Here is a 19711-nt window from a genome sequence, read left to right as displayed (position 1 = left end):
AGAAAATGAAGGCTATTCTCGCCCAAACTAGTCCAGAACCTCTTTGTCTTTATATATTTATAATTGGTACCCTGCCTTCTTCCAAAATGGAATATGAGGTAGTCTATATCATCACACTCTTCAGGTATAACAATAGTGTTCTAAAAATACTAATCTTGTATCCAATCACTATGTTGTATACCTGGAATTAACATGGTGGTGTAGGTCAATTAGACTGCAGTTAAAAATAATAATAAAATAAAAATTAAAATAAAGGGTATGAACATATGGTATTAGGAATGAAAAGGGTGGGTATAACCTATAAATACAATAAAATTTTATAAAATTATAAAAAAATTTTAAAACCACTAATCTTAGAAGAGTCAGAGTCCTGATTATACATTGACCAAATGTGTGATTGTGAGCACATTACTTAATCTCCCAGTCCTGTCTATTTCCTCACCTGTAAAATGGAGCTACCAAGACCTGTATTAAAGGGTTAAGGTTATGGGAAAGAAATGAGGTAATGGATTTGAAGGCTCTTTGTAACTGTAAAGCCCTGTATGAATGCAAGATTTGATTCCCTTTCATTTCACCCGTTGTTATAGCAACAACTCTCAAATATGCCCAATTAGTTATCTACCTTGTGTACACCTGTGTCAAATGTTTACTTTTTAATAGGCCACCCCCATGTACGCCTTCCCTTCAAATCACTACCAGCAAAGAGTGCCCAGGAACTGCTTATGTTATAATGTTAGCCTGAACCAAACATAATTAGTAAGGAAATCTGCCCCAACAAATTCATACACAGCAAAAATATAAAGTAGTTTAAAATCAGCATCCATTTGAGTTAGTCTTTTCTTCTCCTGCCCTCCATTTGTTGAGTAATCAAGAGTTGGCAGTGCTCTCCCATCTAGAAGCTCGTGTTGCATATTGACCCGGAAAGGTATCAGTCCAGGTAACGATGGCCACTTTTATGTTAACCATCAATCACTTTAATGAGTACAAGAAAGCATCCTTATCACCCTGCCATAAACAACAGGAATTAAGAATGACTCCTTCGTCAGTTAACTATGTGCATGTTTTCTATGTGTCAGGTGCTACACTGGCACTGTGGCCATGGAACAGGCTCCAGTCTCCAGGAGTTACAGTTTAATAACGGGACCGTGGCAACAGCAGAGTTTGTTGATCTCCCTGAATTCAATCCCCTCATAAAAACAGAGCCACTGGAAGGATGGTTGCCAGGACCTGGGGGAAAGGAAGAGTAGGGAGTTTTTGAGTGGCTATAGAGTTTCAGTTTTGCAAGATGAAAAGAATTCTGGAGCTCTGTTGCTCAACAATGTGAATATGCTTAACACTACTGAACTATACACTTAAAAATTGCTAAGATGGTAAATTTTATGTTGCATATTTTACTACAGTTTTTTAAAAAGTAAAAAATAAAGCCACTAGATACCAAAATCAAAACCCCATGGACAGCATTTACCACACAAAAGTGACAAGCTAGCCCTGTGAATCCCAAAATATAAGTGGCTTTAAACAAGCCCCCTGTGCTGGGAGGCCTGCATGATGTCAGCAGCTCTGTGGAAGGAAGCAGAGGGAAGTAATGAGGTGAAGACAGATCTGATAATAGGAAAATTCCAACATAGCCAACAGGTGTTCACTCACTGGAAAGTGTCGTGCACCCAGTCCATTAGTGGGTGAGTGCAAGCACCCATGGGAGGGTCTATGGAGCTGGAGCATCCTGAGCCCTGTGAATTCTCACAGCTGACTAGGATTCCCTTCCAGGACAGGGTCCTTCACCAAGGAGAAACTTCTAGAAGTAGAATCAAAATTGAGCAGGAGAGAGACAACAGAGATGAAGGAAAGACAAAGGCAGTTGGGGAGGGATTTAGGTCCTTGTGATTGCGAGACAGCTCAACAACAACCGGAGAAAAGAGGATCCTATCTTCTCATGCATTCCACATTGCTATCAGAGAAAACCTTTCCAAGAAATGCTCCTGTAGATTTATTCGTGAGTCTCATCAGCCAGAATTGGAGCACACACCCATGCCTGCACCAATCACTGCCAAGGGGAATGAGACACCATGATGGGCTGACACCAGTCGTAATTCACCACTTAAGAATTAAGCTGCTTCTGTCGCATGAGAGACTGAAGACCCAAACAAAAGCCTGGTTTGCCATCAAGGAAGAAGGGGCCTGCCTACTGGGTATATAATCAACAGTATTTGCAACAATGTGCTATCTTCTATCTTGCCATCATGCCCAATTATGCCTCTGATCTTCCAATAGTGCAGTCACACCAAGTCTATGGGAATTCTTCTGTTAATTGCAGTTGGTAGATATGTTATAACACATGCAAAATGAGTCTTCAAGGGTGACATATGCAGTTGTTTGAGCCTTTTTCAAAATATCCTCAATTCTCTTGGGTAAGTTAAATACATGCTCTACTACCACAGTATTAATTTAAATAAGTATTATTGACTACCTAATATATCAAAATAATCTTTGAATTATGGCAGGATGTAGAATGAATAAGGTATGATTTCTATCTTTAAGGTTCCTAGACTATAATATAAGGTATAATCAACCACATTCAAGCCTGTGACATAATTTTATTGTCTAAGCAGAATAAGTCTCAAGCAGCACCTGGGTCTCTTATCAAGTAATTCTCCTAGGGAGCAGCTCAGCACCAATTACATAAAAATTTTAAAAATTTTCCAGTGGGGAGGTAAAAAAAACAAAAAACTGGGGAGGGAAACAGAACAAGGAAATCTCAAAGAGCAAGTTACCATCTTTATTTTTGAATAACTAATTTTAGATATTTTAATAGCACATAAAATGGTTGGTAGGGTGTACTTCTATTTTAATGTATAGAACACATAAAATGCAAGTTCTTTTTAGAACTTACTTTAATATAATGCCTTTTATACAAAGTAGTGGCCAAAGCAGGGTCAAACAGTTTACCCCGCTTCCTACTGCATGCAAAACAAATTCAAGATGGATTAGCACTCCAAATAGGAAAAAAAAATTTTTTTAACAAAAAATTCAAGATGGATTAAAGGATTAAATGCAGAAAAGTAAAAGTAATAAAATAGAGCTATTCTGATAACCCAGAAATCATAAAGGAAAAGGTTAACAGCTACATACAAGTTTTAAGCTTGTATTCAGTTAGTCAGGCATTATTTTTATTGGGAGCGAAGTATGTGCCAGGCACTGTTCTTTTTTTTGCGGTACGCGGGCCTCTCACTGTTGTGGCCTCTCCCGTTGTGGAGCACAGGCTCAGTGGCCATGGCTCACGGGCCCAGCCGCTGCGCGGCATGTGAACTCTTCCCGGACCGGGGCACGAACCCGCGTCTCCTGCATCGGCAGGTGGACTATCAACCACTGCGCCACCAGGGAAGCCCCAGGCACTGTTCTTGATGCTGAAGATACAGCAGTGTGCTAAAGAGCCAGCATCGCTGCTCTCAAGGAGCTTACATGCTATATGGCAACCAGTACCACAAATAAATGTCTGTAAAAAAAACAAAAACAAACGAACTTGAAAGACAGTCATAGCATGGAGAAATTATTCGCAAAATATAAAGAGTAAATATCTGTAATAAACAAGAGCTCATATAAATTGATAAATGACCCAAAGGCAAATAAACAGAAATTATAGTGAATTAAAGTGAGAACAAATGCAAATGGCCAATAAACATGTGAAGAGTTGCTCTGAAAAGTTGCTCAACCACACAAGCAGTCCTGAAAATGCAATTAGAACAGCAATGACATACAGCGTTTCCCCCTTCAACTGGGGCTAATTTTTTAAAATTCCTAACTCCCATTGCTGGGAAATGTGTGAGGAAATGAGCACCCTCATACACTATCACTAGGTGCAAGAATTCCTAACTTTTTGAAAGTGATCTAAGAATGTCTATTAAAATTACACATTCTCATACCCTTGACCCAGAAAGCACATTTCTTGGAACCTATCCCACAGAAACAAAAGCACTAAGAATATGTGTAAGAATATTTGTTGTATCATAGTTTGCATATAGAAAAAAGTTGAAACACCCTGAATATTATTAAAGAGGTACACCCGTGTTATGGAACATTTTGCTGTTATTGAAAAGAATGAAGTTGATTTATGTGTATTGACTTAATAAATCAATATATGATATATTGATCACTGATAACAGGCAATTTGTAGGGTGATAGGTATAAACTTTCTAATTTAAAAAATAAAATGAAAAAGTATATGGATGTATAAACTGTTAACAGGTTATTGGGAGGTTAGGATTATCATGAGATTAAAAGTAGACAATTTACTGTCTATATACTTGTATATTGTTTTAATTGTTACAATGAGCATGTACTTTTTTTTTAATCATCTTGAAAAACAATTTAACTTATTCAATGATGTTTTGGAGGGTGGAACTATAATCAAAGGTGGAAGTTGCAGGAAGGCTGATTTTAGTTCACCTAAGGAAGAACCTTATGACAACAACAGTGATTCAGCAATGGATTTGGGAACCTTGGTTGAGGGTTTCTGGAAGTATTCAGACAGAGAACCATAAGCTGTTGGAGAGCAGACTTTTGTGTCCAGTTTGAGGGTTGGACTAGATGACTCTTAAGGTTCTTTCCAACCCCAATAGTTTTATAATAGCTTAATGTTATACAGTGAGACTTGTGATTATTTTTTATTAAAGGTTTTTTCATTGAGATATAATGGACATACAACATTATATTCGTTTCAGGTGTGCAACATAATGATTCAATATTTGTATACTTTATTGTGAAATGGCTACCGCAATAAGTCTAGTTAACATTCATCATCACACAGTTATAATTTTTTTCTTGTGACGAGAACTTTTAAGGTATACTCTCTTAGCAACTTTCAAATATAGTATTATTAACTGTAGTCACCATGCTGTACATTACATCCCTATGACTTATTTTATAACTAGAAATTTGTACCTTTTGCCCCCTTCGCCAATCCCCTACCTCTGGCAACCACGGTATCTATAAGTATAGTTCTCTGTATCTATGAGTTCCATTGTTGGTTTGTTTTAGATTCTACATATGAGATCATAATGGTATTTGTCTTTCTTTGTCTGACTTATTTCACTTTTCATAATGCCTTCAAGGTCCATCCATGTTGTTGCAAATGACAAGATTTCCTTTTTTATGGCTGAATATTATTCCATTGTATATATATACAGCACATCTTTATCTATTCATCCATCAATGGACACTTAGGTTACTTGCATGTCTTGGTTAGTAAAAATAATGCTGCAGTGAACACAGGGGTGCATATATTTTCGGGTTAGTGTTTTTGTTTCTTTCAGATAAATACCCAAAAGTGGAATTGCTGAATCATAATGGTAGTTCTATTTTTAATTTTTTGAGGAGCCTTCATACTTTTTTCCATAGTGGCTGCACCAATTTACATTCCCACCAGCAGTGCACAAGGGTTTCCCTTTTCTCCACATCCTCCCCATCACTTGTTATTCCTTCTCTTTTGATAGTAGTCATTCTAACAGATGTGAAGTGTTATTGCGATTTTGATTTGCACTTCCCTGATGATTAGTGACATTGAGCACCTTTTCATGTACCTGTTGGCCATCAGTATGTCTTCTCTGGAAAAAGTGTCCATCCAGATCCTCTGCCTATTTTTCAATCAGATTGTTTGGTTTTTGGCTGTTGAATTGTATGAATTCTTTATATGTTTTGGATATTAACCCCTTATCAGATAATATGATTTGCAAATATTTTCTCCCACTGGTTGGTTACCTTTTCATTTTGTTGATGGTTTCCTTTGCTGTGCAGAAGCTTTTTGATTTGAGGTGGCTCCACTTGTTTATTTTTCATTTTGGTGTCACATTTGAAAAAGTATTGCCAAGACCAGTGTCAAGGAGCTTACCCCCTATGTTTTGTTCTAGGAGTTTTATGGTTTCAGGTCTTACATTCAAGTCTTTAATTCATTTTGAGTTAATTTTTGTTTATGGTGTAAGATGGTGGTCCAGATTCATTCATTCTTTTGCATGTGGCTGTCCAGTTTTACAAACACATCTGTTGAAGCGACTATTCTCCTCCCATTGTATGTTCTTGGCTCCTTTGTTGTAAATTAATTGGTCATAAATGTGTGAGTTTATTTCTGGACTCTCTATTCTCTTCCATTGATCTATGTGTCTGTTTTTATGCCAAAACCATCCCATTTGGATTACTACAGCTTTGTAATATAGTTTGAAATCAGGACATATCATGCCTCCAGCTTTCTTCTTCTTTGTCAAGATTGCTTTGGCTATCCAGGCTCTTTTTTGGTTCCATACAACTTTTAGGATTGTTTTCTCTATTTCTATGAGAAACACTATTTTGATAGGGATTACATTGAATCTGTACATTGTTTCAGGTAGTATGGACATTTTAACAATATTCTTCCAATCCATGAGCAAGGGATATCTTTCTATTTATTTGTATTTTCTTCAGTTCCTTTCATCAGTGTCTTATAGTTTTTTTTGTTTGTTTTTTTAAAAGAAGACGTTGGGGGTAGGAGTTTATTAATTTACTTATTTATTTTTGCTGTGTTGGGTCTTCGTTTCTGTGCGAGGGCTTTCTCTCGTTGTGGCAAGCGGGGGCCACTCTTCATCGCGGTGCGCGGGCCTCACTATCGCGGCCTCTCTTGTTGCGGAGCACAGGCTCCAGACACGCAGGCTCAGTAGTTGTGGCTCACGGGCCTAGTTGCTCCGCAGCATGTGGGATCCTCCCAGACCAGGACTCGAACCCGTGTCCCCTGCATTAGCAGGCAGATTCTCAACCACTACGCCACCAGGGAAGCCCAGTGTCTTATAGTTTTTAGTGTACAGATCTTTCACCTCCTTGGTTAAATATATTCCCAAGAATTTTGTTCTTTTCGATGCTGTTGTAAATGGGACTGCTTTTCTTAGTTTCTCTTTCTGATAGTTCACTGTTGGTATATAGAAATGCAACTGATTTGGGTATATTTATTTTGTATCCTGCAACTTTACTGAATTTGTCTATTAGTTCTAACAGTTTTTCGGTGGAGTCTTTAGGTTTTCTATATATAACATTATGTCACCTGCAAATAATGACAGCCTTCCTTCCTCCTTTCTGATTTGGATGCTTGCCTAATTGCTCTGGCTAGGACTACGAATACTATGTTGAGTAAAAGTGGCAAGAGTGGGCATTTTCATCTGGTTTATCATCTTAGAGGAAAAGCTTTCAGCTTTTCACTGTTGAGTATGTTAGCTGTGGGCTTATCATATATGGCCTTTATTATGTTGAGGTATGTTCCCTCTATACCCACTTTGTTGAGGTTTTTTATCATAAATGATGTTGATGAGCATGCACTTTTGTATTTTTTTAAAATACCAACAAAATTTAAAAAAAAAATACTGTACCATTACAGCATTGGTGATCCCTGTGTAACATGATAAAAGCTGCTAAATTTGTGAAGGGAAATTTTCTTTCCCTTCTTTTAATTACCAAAAAACTTAATTAGATTTTGAGTGTAGACTCATAGATCTAGAATGATTCTCAAGTGATATTTTAGTTCACCATAACCATCCAATGCCCACATCCTGTATCATCCCAGTCTATGAGATTTCAAATTTGACAGCTCCAAAACACCAGTCCTGGAAGAGTTTTCTTGGACCACAGTTTAAGACCCACACTGGTCTAGAACGGAAAGTTCCAGAGTGTCCTTTGCAAACTCAGGGTTACTCTCAGGAAAGTCTTTCTTATTGTGACTCATGTCCTTTGGGCTGAAGCTTATGCCTATTGCCTCAGCTTCAGATATTAGAGACAAAAATATCAGAAATTATCGTTGGCCCCCAAAGGACCTCCTAGATGATTGCTTCAAACTTCCCATTTTAAAGATGAAAAAGCTGAGGACGAGTGGAATGTGTAACCTGCCTGTGGTGAGAGTGGTACCAAAACCCACTTATCCTACCTGCCAGACCACACACTTTCTATTGCCTTAGTCATACCTTCCTCTCAGACACACACCTGCATCACCTAGTTGAGTCTACATACAGTGCCTTTCACGCATTGATACAAGGTCTGTTAGATACGTACTACTTACAGAACTTCTGAAGCATAAACTAATTTATCAATATCAAAGGCCCAAGAAGGGAAAGCGATTTTTCCTACTCCAAAGTAGGAGTGTTTCGGAGCAAAGATAAAACTCTGAATGACCCTCATTTTGTGCTGAGGACCTAGAACCTCCACTGGTTCCAGGCTCCATGCTAGAGCTTTGTTTTAAAATCAAGACCCCACAGGACCCACAGAGCTAAGAGGATTTTTTTTTTTTTCCGTACCTATTCAAAACTGAAGCCCTACAGCCATCAGGAAGCTCAAGTTCTTTGCTCAGCTTCTGCCTGTGTCTGGGCTTAGTGAAAATCCCTGGGTGGTAGTGGATGCTTCTAGCACCAAATGGTTTCTGTACAAAGTCCAGGCATTCCTCCTGGCCTGATAGGAGGGTTACACCACACACACAGAAGGATGTGACTAATACTGAATGTGACTTCAGACTCTGCACGTCCAGACAACTTCTGATAAACATTTAAACAGAGGTCAAGAATGTTTTCCTTTCTGAGGGGAAACTATGCAGTCTATGGTGTGAGTGGGAGGGAGCAGAGGGGAATAAATCTAAACATCAGCTTCCTCCTTCCATAATTCTTAAGCATTTTAGCAGCAACCATTTTTAATACTCTGACAGGCTTTCCTACTTAGGACCCATAGATGGGTGCTTGCCAGAAGAGGAGAGAGATGGAAAAGGTGAAGATCCAGCAATTCCAAAGTGATTACCAAGCAAGTTTGGAGCTACGCAGGGCAATTAGGGCCGGTTTCCCTGTTTCCCACCCTCAGACCACGAGTGCCCTGAAACGTATGCCCTCAAGGCACAATTTAAGTACCCGGTTGGGATGCTCCCTTCCTTTGCTGACAAAAGGGGGAAGCTCTGTAGAGGAAATGGGCGTTGACTTCTGGGGGAGGAAAGGTGAGTTGGTCCAGATGGGACTTCTCAGCATCCTCAGCCCACCCGAGGAATTCTGGGGCGTTGGCCCAGGACAGGGAGCAGAGATTGAAGAGCAGAGAGCCAGCATAGATGTCCCCTTCACAGGGGAAAAGAAAGCAGCATAGTTTCTGTGACCCAAAGGGCTTTCACTGGTAGTGCAGATACAGTGTCTTGAGCACTTCCCTGCCCATGGGCTGTTTGGTTTGTCTCCTTACATTTCCTGGATGCGTGTGTGTTGAGGGAAGGAGATGTAGGTAAAGACTGGCATTCTGTCTCCCCTGTACTAAATAAAAAGCAAGAAGAATAAATGTCAGTCAGCAAGCTCCCTCTCAATGGGAGGAGGGAGATTCAGTATTGGAAGAAGAGACGTTGATGTCAACTTTAGTGAAACCCTTCATGTATCTGAAATCAAAGTTCTTTTGAATATGTCAGCTTCAGTTATTTCAGCCATTACCTCTGTGGCCGGGAGCACTGAGGACCAATGTAGGTAGAATGCAATTGTGTCAGTTACTCACTGTTGAGTTTGTTTGTTTGTTTTTGCGGTACTCGGGCCTCTCGCTGTTGTGGCCTCTCCCGTTGCGGAGCACAGGCTCCGGACGCGCAGGCTCAGCAGCCATGGCTCACGGGCCCAGCCACTCCGCCACATGTGGGATCTTCCCGGATCGGAGCACGAACCCGCGTCCCCTGCATCGGCAGGTGGACTCTCAACCACTGCGCCACCGGGGAAGCCCACTTACTGTTGAGTTTTAAGCAGGTGGAGATCTCATTTTGAAGTCATGACTGTGGACTCATGGAGTATTCCCATACTCCATTTTAGACATGAGAGAGAACTTTACTTTAAAAAGCTAGTCTTCAGAAAGCACATCCACTTGTTTGTTGATTTGTTTCTTCATGTAGTCATTCATTAATTCATACATTCAAGTGCCCTCCAAGCCCTATGGTGGGCTCTGGGGGGATGGAATGGGCCATGTCAATGGGCCATTACTCAGGATGAAAGTTCTAGAGTTAAACGTACCATAGAATCCTGGCCCTGCTACGGATACGCTCTGTGCAAGGTATTTAACCTCTCAGAGCCTCTGATTTCTCACCTGAAAATGGGACTAATAAGCATAAACACCTCATTGGATTCCTGTGAGAGTTACCTGAAATAACATGAGAGAACCTGCGCCGTTCCTGGAATATAATAAGCTCAGTACGTGGTGGTAGAGGCAGTATTAGAGGTTATGGTAAGGATAGTAGTAATTTCTGTTATTAGCGATTACTACTATTAATGAGACCAAGAGCACAAGAGTGAGAGAGCAAAGCAAAAGTGATAGGTTTCAGCAGGCGAGAGATTGCTAGACAGGAGAGGACTTGTGGGCTTTCTTTCCCTTGAGCTCTATTAGTGTTTTCAATGACATCTTAGTGGAGAAATTTGGAAATTCCTTTCCCTTTGCCTTCCATTTTCTATTACATTCCTGAAAACCGAAGCTTTGGTACAGCATTCAGCTGGAGGCTACATCCCAGCATTTGCATTGACCTTAGAGTGCTTAAGGTAATTATTCTGTCAATTATTTGACTTTTTAAAGTGTGCTTACCTTGAAGAACCTCTGCAAAGGAGGACCATGTTAATGTGTAACATGGAGATAAGCAGGGTGCTGCTACATTTTATTTCTTTTTTCTTTTTTCCTGGCTGTTCAACTGGAAAACTGAAATGGTTCTATTTGCATCTCATAGGGCAGTGTTGAAAGGTGGGAATGAAAGAGCTTTTACTCATGAAGTACAGCAGAATGTGAATTTTTGCAACACGAATTGCAAGGAATCACCTGCAATTTGTTTTGGTTTTAAGAGAAAAAAGGAAATTACAAGGCAATGTAATACCTTGCTTGAAAAAGTGACAAGACAGCAGAGAGGATACTCTTGAGTTGAACCGAGTAGCTGTGTGCATCTGTTGTAGATGGAATGAGTGGTCCCTACTTGCATGGAGAGCAAGGTCATTTTTCTTACCCTAAAGAGAGGGCGTTAACCATCGGTGCTAGAGGAAACGTGGAACAGGAAGGAACGAGCAACTGCAGCAGGAGGCCTGAGTTGAGCCCAGGAGGGTTGGGGACCCTGTGGGCGGGAGCCAGCTGCACCCATGTGGCAGCTCCCGGGGCAGCAGGCGATGGTGGGAACTTTCTGTTGTTAGAGAAACCACCTCCGCATCATCTAAGTGCATTTCTGAAATGCCTGACGGTGCTCAGGGCTCTGTAAGCTCAGGATTAGCCAGCCCTCCAGGGACCTGGTCTGCATCACTAGCAAAGATCAGAGGAACTTGGTAGAGCCATTTTTTGAAGGAAAAAAACAACCCTAAACCCACAAGTGAATGGAAATGCACATTTATATCACTGGGCCGTCAAAGGTCAGGGTGTTTTGTGGGGAGGGAGAGAAATTGGTGATTAGGAATGAACTCTGGAATGTAAAGCTAGAAGATCTGTGGCGAAGACGGAGGAGAGGAGACTGAAGGCAAACACTGGATCTTGTACCACGTTTTCATCAGCTGCAGCAAGTAGTTGACTGCACATGGGTTAGCTGATATGTCGAGGCAGAATTTTAGGTTGCCTGGAAGGTCATATGGGACAGTGGTTAGGAGCCTGGGCTCTAGAACCAAATTGCCTGGTTTGGAATCCCACCTCTACCATTTATAAGCCTCGCGACTCTAGGCAAATCACTCAGCTTTCCTGTGCCTCCGGTGTCTCCTCTTGTGACATGGGAGGCAGCCCCAACCTCACAGAGTGGTTGACAGGGTTAGATTAGTTACACACCTGAATGCCCACGGTGAGCAGTCAATGAATAGGCGTAGCTGTTGGTGTGAGTGGCCATTGGTGGGGAGGTGGGGGGCAGGACTGAGTTGAGGGGAAACAATTAGCATGAAATAGGATAACAGAGTATATGGTGGTTAGAAACTAGGAAAGTCACTGGGTCCAGCTTCCTCCTTAACCAGGAAAACAAATCCTAGTCCACTTTAAAATAATTAATTTGAAATCATAAATAACAGTGACCGTTTATGGAGTACTCACTGTGTGCCAGACAGCATGGGAAGCCCTGTGCACACATCCTAACAATCCCGTGGGCCCTGGTACTTATTATTACACCATTTTTATCAATGAGAAAACTGAGGCTCAAAATGTTAGGTAACTTACCCAACATCACCTAGATCTGTCTGAATCCAGAGATTATGTTCACAACACAGCAGTTCTGTTCCCTTTGCTTTCCATTTTCTATCACATTCCTGAAGACTAAAGCTTTAGGACAGATTTCAACTGTCAGGACAGATTTCAACTGAAGGCTGCATCCCAGCACGTGCATTGGACCTGGAGTGCCAGGGTCATTGTTCTGTCAATTATTTGACTTTTTTTTTAATAAATTTATTTATTACTTTATTTTTGGTTGTATTGGGTCTTCGTTGCTGCACGCTGGCTTTCTCTAGTTGCGGCGAGCGGGGGCTACTCTTGGTTGCAGTGTGCAGGCTTCTCATTGCAGTGGCTTCTCTTGTTGCGGAGCGCAGGCTCTAGGCACGCGGGCTTTCCAGTAGTTGTGGCACATAGGCTCAGTAGTTGTGGCTTGTGGGCTCTAGAGCACAGGCTCAGTAGTTGTGTCTTGCGGTCTCTAGAGCACAGGCTCAGTAGTTGTGGCGCACGGGCTTAGTTGCTCCGCGGCATGTGGGATCTTCCTGGACCGGGGCTCGAACCCGTATCCCCTGCATTGGCAGGCGGATTCTTAACCACTGCGCCACCAGGGATGTCCCTATTTGACTTTTTAAAGTATGCTTTCCTTGGAGAACCTCTGCAAAGAGAGGACTGATTTATTGTGTTCTGTGGTCCCATTGAAGCAAATATTTCATCCCCATGAATACATGCCTTATTTTGTTTTGTTCTGTATAAATCCAGGCACCATATTTTGAAAAATACTTTAATTCTATTAATCTGGAGTAAATCATTTCCCAGTTCTTGGTTAGCTATTTAAAAGAAACGATAATATTAAGTAATAAAAAATTTTCCTTTGGAATCAATCCATCGTTTGATTGGATCTGATTGAAATTGTGAATAAAATGAAGAATCCATCCCTGACAACTCTCAGCCTTTGCTCATCCATGCATGGATGCATTTGAAATTGTTAGAGATCCTTAACTGCTGACAAACGCTGTGTTACCCTGACTTTAAATATGCGATGCATCTTTGATCTTAGTGCTTCCTTTGGGAGTAAGTAACATCAAGACTCCTCATTCCCTGACATGGCATCCCTTCAGATGGTAGAAGATATTTAACAGGTAGTCCCCCACCCCAGGCATCTCTTCTTTAAGCTAAACACCCACATCACCTTCTGTGTTGGTTTTCAGACCCCACACCAGTCTTTAACGGGTGGTTAAGAGTTTGAACAAGATCCAGGGCTGCAGGACTGACCGGATCAATACAGAACACACTGCAGCCACAGGGTCACACAAATGCAGACCCAGACAGATGGCCTCCAGCCTCCTAGCCTCACTGATGTCATGATAGACTCCATGGTTAAATAATAAAGAAAGGGTGATAAGCAGAAGCCAACTAGAAGGATTTCCCCAAACTGTTTCTGAGTGGTCCGTGATAGAGACTTCGAGTCATTGCTATCGTTTGTATTTCACGTGAGAGTTCCTCATGTGGGTTCTAACAAAAGGATCCTTGACATTCAAGATTTGTGTGGACTGTTGCTCAATTCTCAGGCACAAGTTCTAAAAGTGAAAAGCTGTTCCTTCTTTTCATAAGAGGGGGCATTTGTAGCTATGTTTATCACAGATCCATGTTACAAATAGACAGGGGTGCATGGAGAGGGAGACGTTTAAAGTCACATATTGAGATCATCAGGTGGCTCCCTTTGATCTAACTCCTACATTGCTCTGCTTTGTGTCCACCCTTTTTTCTCAGATGTGAAATTGTTGGGCTTTATTTTTCCACTTGTCAAATTCTCTTCAGCTTTTTAGCTGCTGTGTTGAACTCTTCTTTTCCTTAAAGGCATTTGGTTATTTTTTAAAATGTTTTTGCTTTACTGAAGGTTAATGTGCTTTTCATGGTTTTATAGTTACCTTGCAGAAATCTCATTAGAAAAGCACTTTAATATATTACTTGGCAACCAGACATCTGACAGTGTTCTAGTTCATTAGTTAGGAAACCTCCCCAGGCTTGGAGGAACGGACATTCCTCTGTGAATTGGGAAGCTTTGATCACTCCAGCAGGGGCCAGGGTTTATTTTAATGCATTTGAGGGGGAAGGGGAAGAGGTACTCTAAATCTGGCAAAATAAAAATAACACTGATTAAGAAAACAATGAAACATTCTCAAAAAAGAATTGCACTTTATTTAATATTATTCTGTGGTATCTCCTGAGTCCTTTGATGATAGGACTTACTTTAGAAAATGGGTCTCTTTCTGTGGCAAGAGCCTAGTTAAACAGACTCACTCCAGATCACAGATCACATTGAAATGATCCTAATGAGGGTAGACTTTTCAAAGCTATATTCATTTTACCATGAATAAATGGATTCAAGTCTTATTCGTGGGTTTTTAATTTTCAACTTTGAATTTGCAAACTCTCAAATTCCTTCAAAGCTATGGTGTGCAGAGAAGGATCTGACTAATAGGATTGCTTTATTTTTAAAGAAAGATGCCCTTTAGCACAGCACTGGGCTTTGAAATGTGATCAGTCAAGGGTCCAACAGGCAAGGATTTCCCACATGACACTGTTTCTTGTTGAGTTCCAACCAGATTTAATGTCTCTCATACAAAAAAGCTACCGGGAGGGCTTCTAGTGTATTCAAAGTAGATAATGCTATATTGTTTCAACACAGAGTATACCAAATGAAGTACAAGTTCCTGAAGCAGGGCAATACTTGCGTGCTGGTGACTTTTTTTTTTTAAGGAGCTGTATCTGTTTTCTTTTAATTGAAAGACTTGAAGCAAGCTGTCTGAAAAGGTGTTTTTTTTTTTTTTTTGCATGATACGCGGGCCTCTCACTGTTGTGGCCTCTCCCATTGCGGAGCACAGGCTCTGGACGCGCAGGCTCAGCAGCCATGGCTTACGGGCCCAGCCGCTCCGCGGCATGTGGGATCTTCCCGGACCGGGGCACGAACCCGTGTCCCCTGCATCGGCAGGCGGACTCTCAACCACTGCGCCACCAGGGAAACCCTGAAAAGGTGTTTTTAAAAAAGCAAAAAACAAAAAAGAGGGCTCAGTTATTAGAATGGTATAAATAGGGCAGCAAGCAAATGGTCGTATGAAAGGAGGGCCTCCTCCTTTATCGAGAGATAAAGGAAAAGGAATGGAGCATTTTGGCAAGAGTGACATTAAGCCGCTGAAGTAAGGTTTGAGAGGAAACTGGAGCATCCTGCATAGTGACAGACATAAATGAAAGAATCACGTAGTGCTTTTCGGCTTGCCTGATTGACAAGCAGAACCCAGTTGCCAATGATGGCTCACTTTTACCTTTTCATACCTTCCAAGGCAGGTAGGAGAGAGGGAGGGACGGGCAGAAACAATAAATGGTTTAGTTCCATGTTAGAGGTGCATTTTCCAAAGAAAATGCAGTTTGGAGATCTGTGTGCTCAGACCAGGACCCGCTGTGTGAGTCGCTGGCCTCAGGCAGGTTACTGAGTACCCGTACACACGCACACTGTGTTTCCTCATCTCTGTGCATTAGGGGTCACAGAGGCTCTCAACCAACTCCACAGCTCTGTGCTGTGGGTCGGGTAAGATAACACAGTTTAGAAAGTTCTCCACAAATGGGCAGTGATGGTGGGGCAAGCTGGAGGTGGTGATGATGACTCTGATGTCTCATCCTGACTGACTCCAAGCCTGGCCAGTTCCTTCGCAGCCGTGCAAGCTCATGGGGCTACTCAGAAGGCCCATCTTATTGCCCCTTCTGATCCAGAGACCCTAGTTCTCAGGCAGTTCTGGCTTTCTTTATAACCACCTCCCTTCCCGCAGCAAGGGTTCACAATCCGCAGAGAAAAGCTGTTCAAGACAAGACCTCTCAAGCAGGCTCAGAGTTTTGAAAGCCACTGTGGACCTGCCTTCCTGAGTCCCCAGATATTCCCCCATGCCAAGTACAGTCGGCCCTCCAAATCCATGGGCTTTTCATCCTCAGTATACCCACAGCCAACTGTATTCATCGCACGGCGCCATTCTATGTAAGGAACTTGAGCATCTGTGGATTTTGGTATCCATGAGTACTCCTGGATCCAAACCCCTGCAGATATTGAGGGAAGACAGTATGCACAACACCAGTGTGGCTCCCTTAGACCTGTCATGATATTGACCCAGCCCAGCCCCCTCTGCTGGGCTGGGAGCCAGGACTGTGGGCAGCGGGGGGGATGGCCCAGCGTGTGCTGTTAGAGGATCCTGCCCACTGAGGGACCACCCAGGAAAAACCAAGGGAAGCTATCTTACCTCGTGTGTGTTGGAACCCGCCAGCGTTGGAATCTGGAGTCGCTTAGTCTAAGCCTGAATGATCAAGAACCGGGGACAGTGCCAGACTGAAAGCGAACATTTGTTTGTCAGCACAGACAGAGGAAGGAAATAGGCCTGCTAAATGTAACAGCCCCAGTAGGCCTCCTACTGACTGGTCCTTCTCTTACCCACGCAGAACTCGCCTGATTTGATGAGACATGTATGTACTCAATAGCAGCATGGAACATAGTGTTTGACTAGAAGAGGCTTTCCAAAGGCTAGAGCAAGAAAGAGGAACATTCTTTATAAGTTGCAAGCTAGTGTTTCGTACCCCGGAGATATAAGAAACGGTGCCTTCAGTAGGACCTAGAGTTGTGCCTTGATCAGCATCAGTTTTGGCCAAAATGTACTCCTGCTGCAGCTTGTACTGATTCACACACTTCCTCCAGCTAGGTTTCACCACTGCCACATGCACAAGGACCGAGGGGCTTCCTTAACTAGGTGAGCCTGGTGTGTTTAGAGCAGAAGAAATAGCATGTAGTGAAAAACGAACACGTGCAGGGAGAGCCCATCTGCAGAAAAATTGGCCTTTTTAATGAGCAGTTTTGTTTCAGTACATTCTTGAATACATTGTGTTGTACTGTTCAGCATTGATCTTCAAGATCGATCACATTTGTTTTTCAGGAGGAATCAATCTTAACCAAATAGAAAAATGCACTGAGGCCCCCCTGTGTTCGTTGCTCATTACTCCTCCCCCAAATCTGTGAGCCGGCTCAAGGGGTCTGAGGCATTCAGAAGAGAAGCATTCTTATTTAAACTTTTGGTGGTTCATTTTGCATGTTTTTGAGGCCGATTATGGTCTCACAGAGGTTCAGGCCCACAGTCAGAGATTGAGAAACTTCCATCATTATAAATGTGGCCTGTGGCGCCCACCTCATTTTAACTAGAGCTTAACGCAAAGGAGTGATTGGAGCCTGACTTCTGCCTCCTACAAACTAATCTTTTTCAATGGTGTGCACTTCTTTCTGTCCCCCAAAGGGATTTGTTAAATGTGATTTTCAGCGGGAAATGCGCTTTTTTTATCTGTTAGCCATAATGGAAATGCATAGATAAACAGAATCTGTGTGAATATAGTCAGATTTGGGAGTGGGAGACAGGATAGGGGAAACAAAGATAGAAAAAGCTCTGTCAAACATGAAATGAGGGGCAGGACAGGAATAAAGACGCAGACGTAGAGAATGGACTTGAAGACACGGGGAGGGGGAAGGGTGAGCTGGGACGAAGTGAGAGAGTGGCATGGACATATATACACTACCAAATGTAAAATAGATAGCTAGTGGGAAGCAGCCACATAGCACAGGGAGATCAGCTCAGTGCTTTGTGACCACCTAGAGGGGTGGGTTAGGGAGGGTGGGAGGGAGATGCAAGAGGGAATAGATGTGGGGGCATACGTATATGTATAGCTGATTCAGTCTGTTATAAAGCAGAAACTAACACAACATTGTAAAGCAATTAACCTCCAATAAAGATGTTAAAAAACAAACATGAAATGAGTATCTACGTGATTTTCATTTTTATTTAAACCAGCCTCCTCTTTATAAAATTTATTTCTTAATAAGACAACATTGTACAGTGAGTATGATTGGCATTTTGAAGAGAAAACATCTTACTGTGGAAGGACTTCTAGAAGAAAGAAAGACTCACCTAAGATTCCTGCAGGAAATCTAAAGAGAACTCCTGGTGGCGGACCTCCCATCTGTGTTTTGTGGTGAGGGACCATAAACAACCCAGAGAGAGAGAGAGAGATCCCAGTAACTGGAAGTTCCCCCCGCCTCTGCTTCCTGCCCAGCTTCCGCTCATTTGCCATCTTTATTCTTCTCTTCTGCTCCGTCCAGCCCCACAGATGGTCCAAGAGGCTCAGAGGGGCCTTCAGGCTTCTACACCAATTTGAGTCAAGTCAGTGTGTCTCATGGTAACATTCTGTCCTGAAACCATACAAGGAGAGGATATGACAGTCTCTGTCACTCCTGGAGGAAAGCCTGAGAGTGGTGGCCTGGAGGAAGCCCCCCGCCCTGGACCCTACTGTATGTCTGGGCAAGAGGCTCAGAACATTCTCTAGTCTTGGCTAGAAAGGCTTCCTTAGAGCTTTGGCTTTTCTCTCATGTCCTTCAGATGGATTCTGCACACCAGAATGGCAAATTGAAAAGCTTCACAGAATTAGCTTTTAATGTTAAAAACAAAAGAAAAAAAGCAAGTTGAGGAATGATGGAAGCGAAAGCACATTCCAGCTGTCAGACAACTTGGAGAGCATTAGTGGATGTTCTAAATTTAAACATAATTTGTCCCTTTCTCCTTATCCATATAACACCCGAAGTTTCCTTTCACTTCCCTCCCTGCCTTCCACTAACCCCATTCCTGGTTTACTACATGGCGATGATAATTATGTATATGCATCCTGAAAATTTAACCCTTCATGTGCCATTTCCTCTCCTTCGATATTTTTTCCTTTTTTGTGGAAAATGATATAACAGAAACTTGCTATCTGCATGTTCTTCACTTTTTTTAAAAAAAATAAATTTATTGGGCTTCCCTGGTGGCACAGTGGTTGAGAGTCCGCCTGCCGATGCAGGGGACACAGGTTCGTGACCCGGTACGGGAGGATCCCACATGCCACGGAGCGGCTGGGCCCGTGAGCCATGGCCGCTGAGCCTGCGCGTCCGGAGCCTGTGCTCAGCAGCGGGAGGGGCCACAACAGCGAGAGGCCCGCGTACCGCAAAAAAAAAAAAAAAAAAATTTATTTATTTATTTTTGGCTGCGTTCGGTCTTCGTTGCTGCACACGGGCTTTCTCTAGTTGTGGTGAGCGGGGGCTACTCTTAGTTGCGTTGAGCAGGCTTCTTGTTTTGAAAGAACAGTGATAAACTTTAATCAAATTAAAGTCAGGAATATAAAGATTCTACCTCAATTTTTCTTTAATTTCCCACATATCACTTATTTTCCTACTGTCTTTGCTGAATTTTAACAGTCTGGGACAGCCTCTATGATTACAAATAAAAAAATACGCATCCATAAGTCCTTCAACACCATTAAAAGAAACCAAAGTGTCAATGCCAAATTTCTGATTTTAATGAAAATTCTGAACATTAAAGGAGCATTGCTGCATTTACAATGCTGATTTTTAAAAGCTATCTGAAAATAAAATATAGTAAAATTATTGCTTCCCAAAGTTATGTTGACATAATCTATACAAGGCAGAATTGAACCAATAGCATACTGCATG

The 19711-nt window shown here is 42.0% G+C and overlaps 1 protein-coding gene across 1 annotated transcript in view; it reads left to right on the top strand.

Annotated features, from left to right (window-relative positions):
* The window catches only part of IGFBP7 (insulin like growth factor binding protein 7), an 81853-nt gene that overhangs the window by 19270 nt on the left and 42872 nt on the right, over window positions 1–19711 (top strand). The window lies entirely within an intron of this gene.

The sequence above is a fragment of the Stenella coeruleoalba genome, assembly GCF_951394435.1.
Source record: "Stenella coeruleoalba genome assembly, chromosome: 4".
Taxonomy (NCBI): Eukaryota; Metazoa; Chordata; class Mammalia; order Artiodactyla; family Delphinidae; genus Stenella; species Stenella coeruleoalba.
Note: the sequence above shows the minus strand (reverse complement) of the source record. Positions and strands in the feature narration are given on the sequence as shown.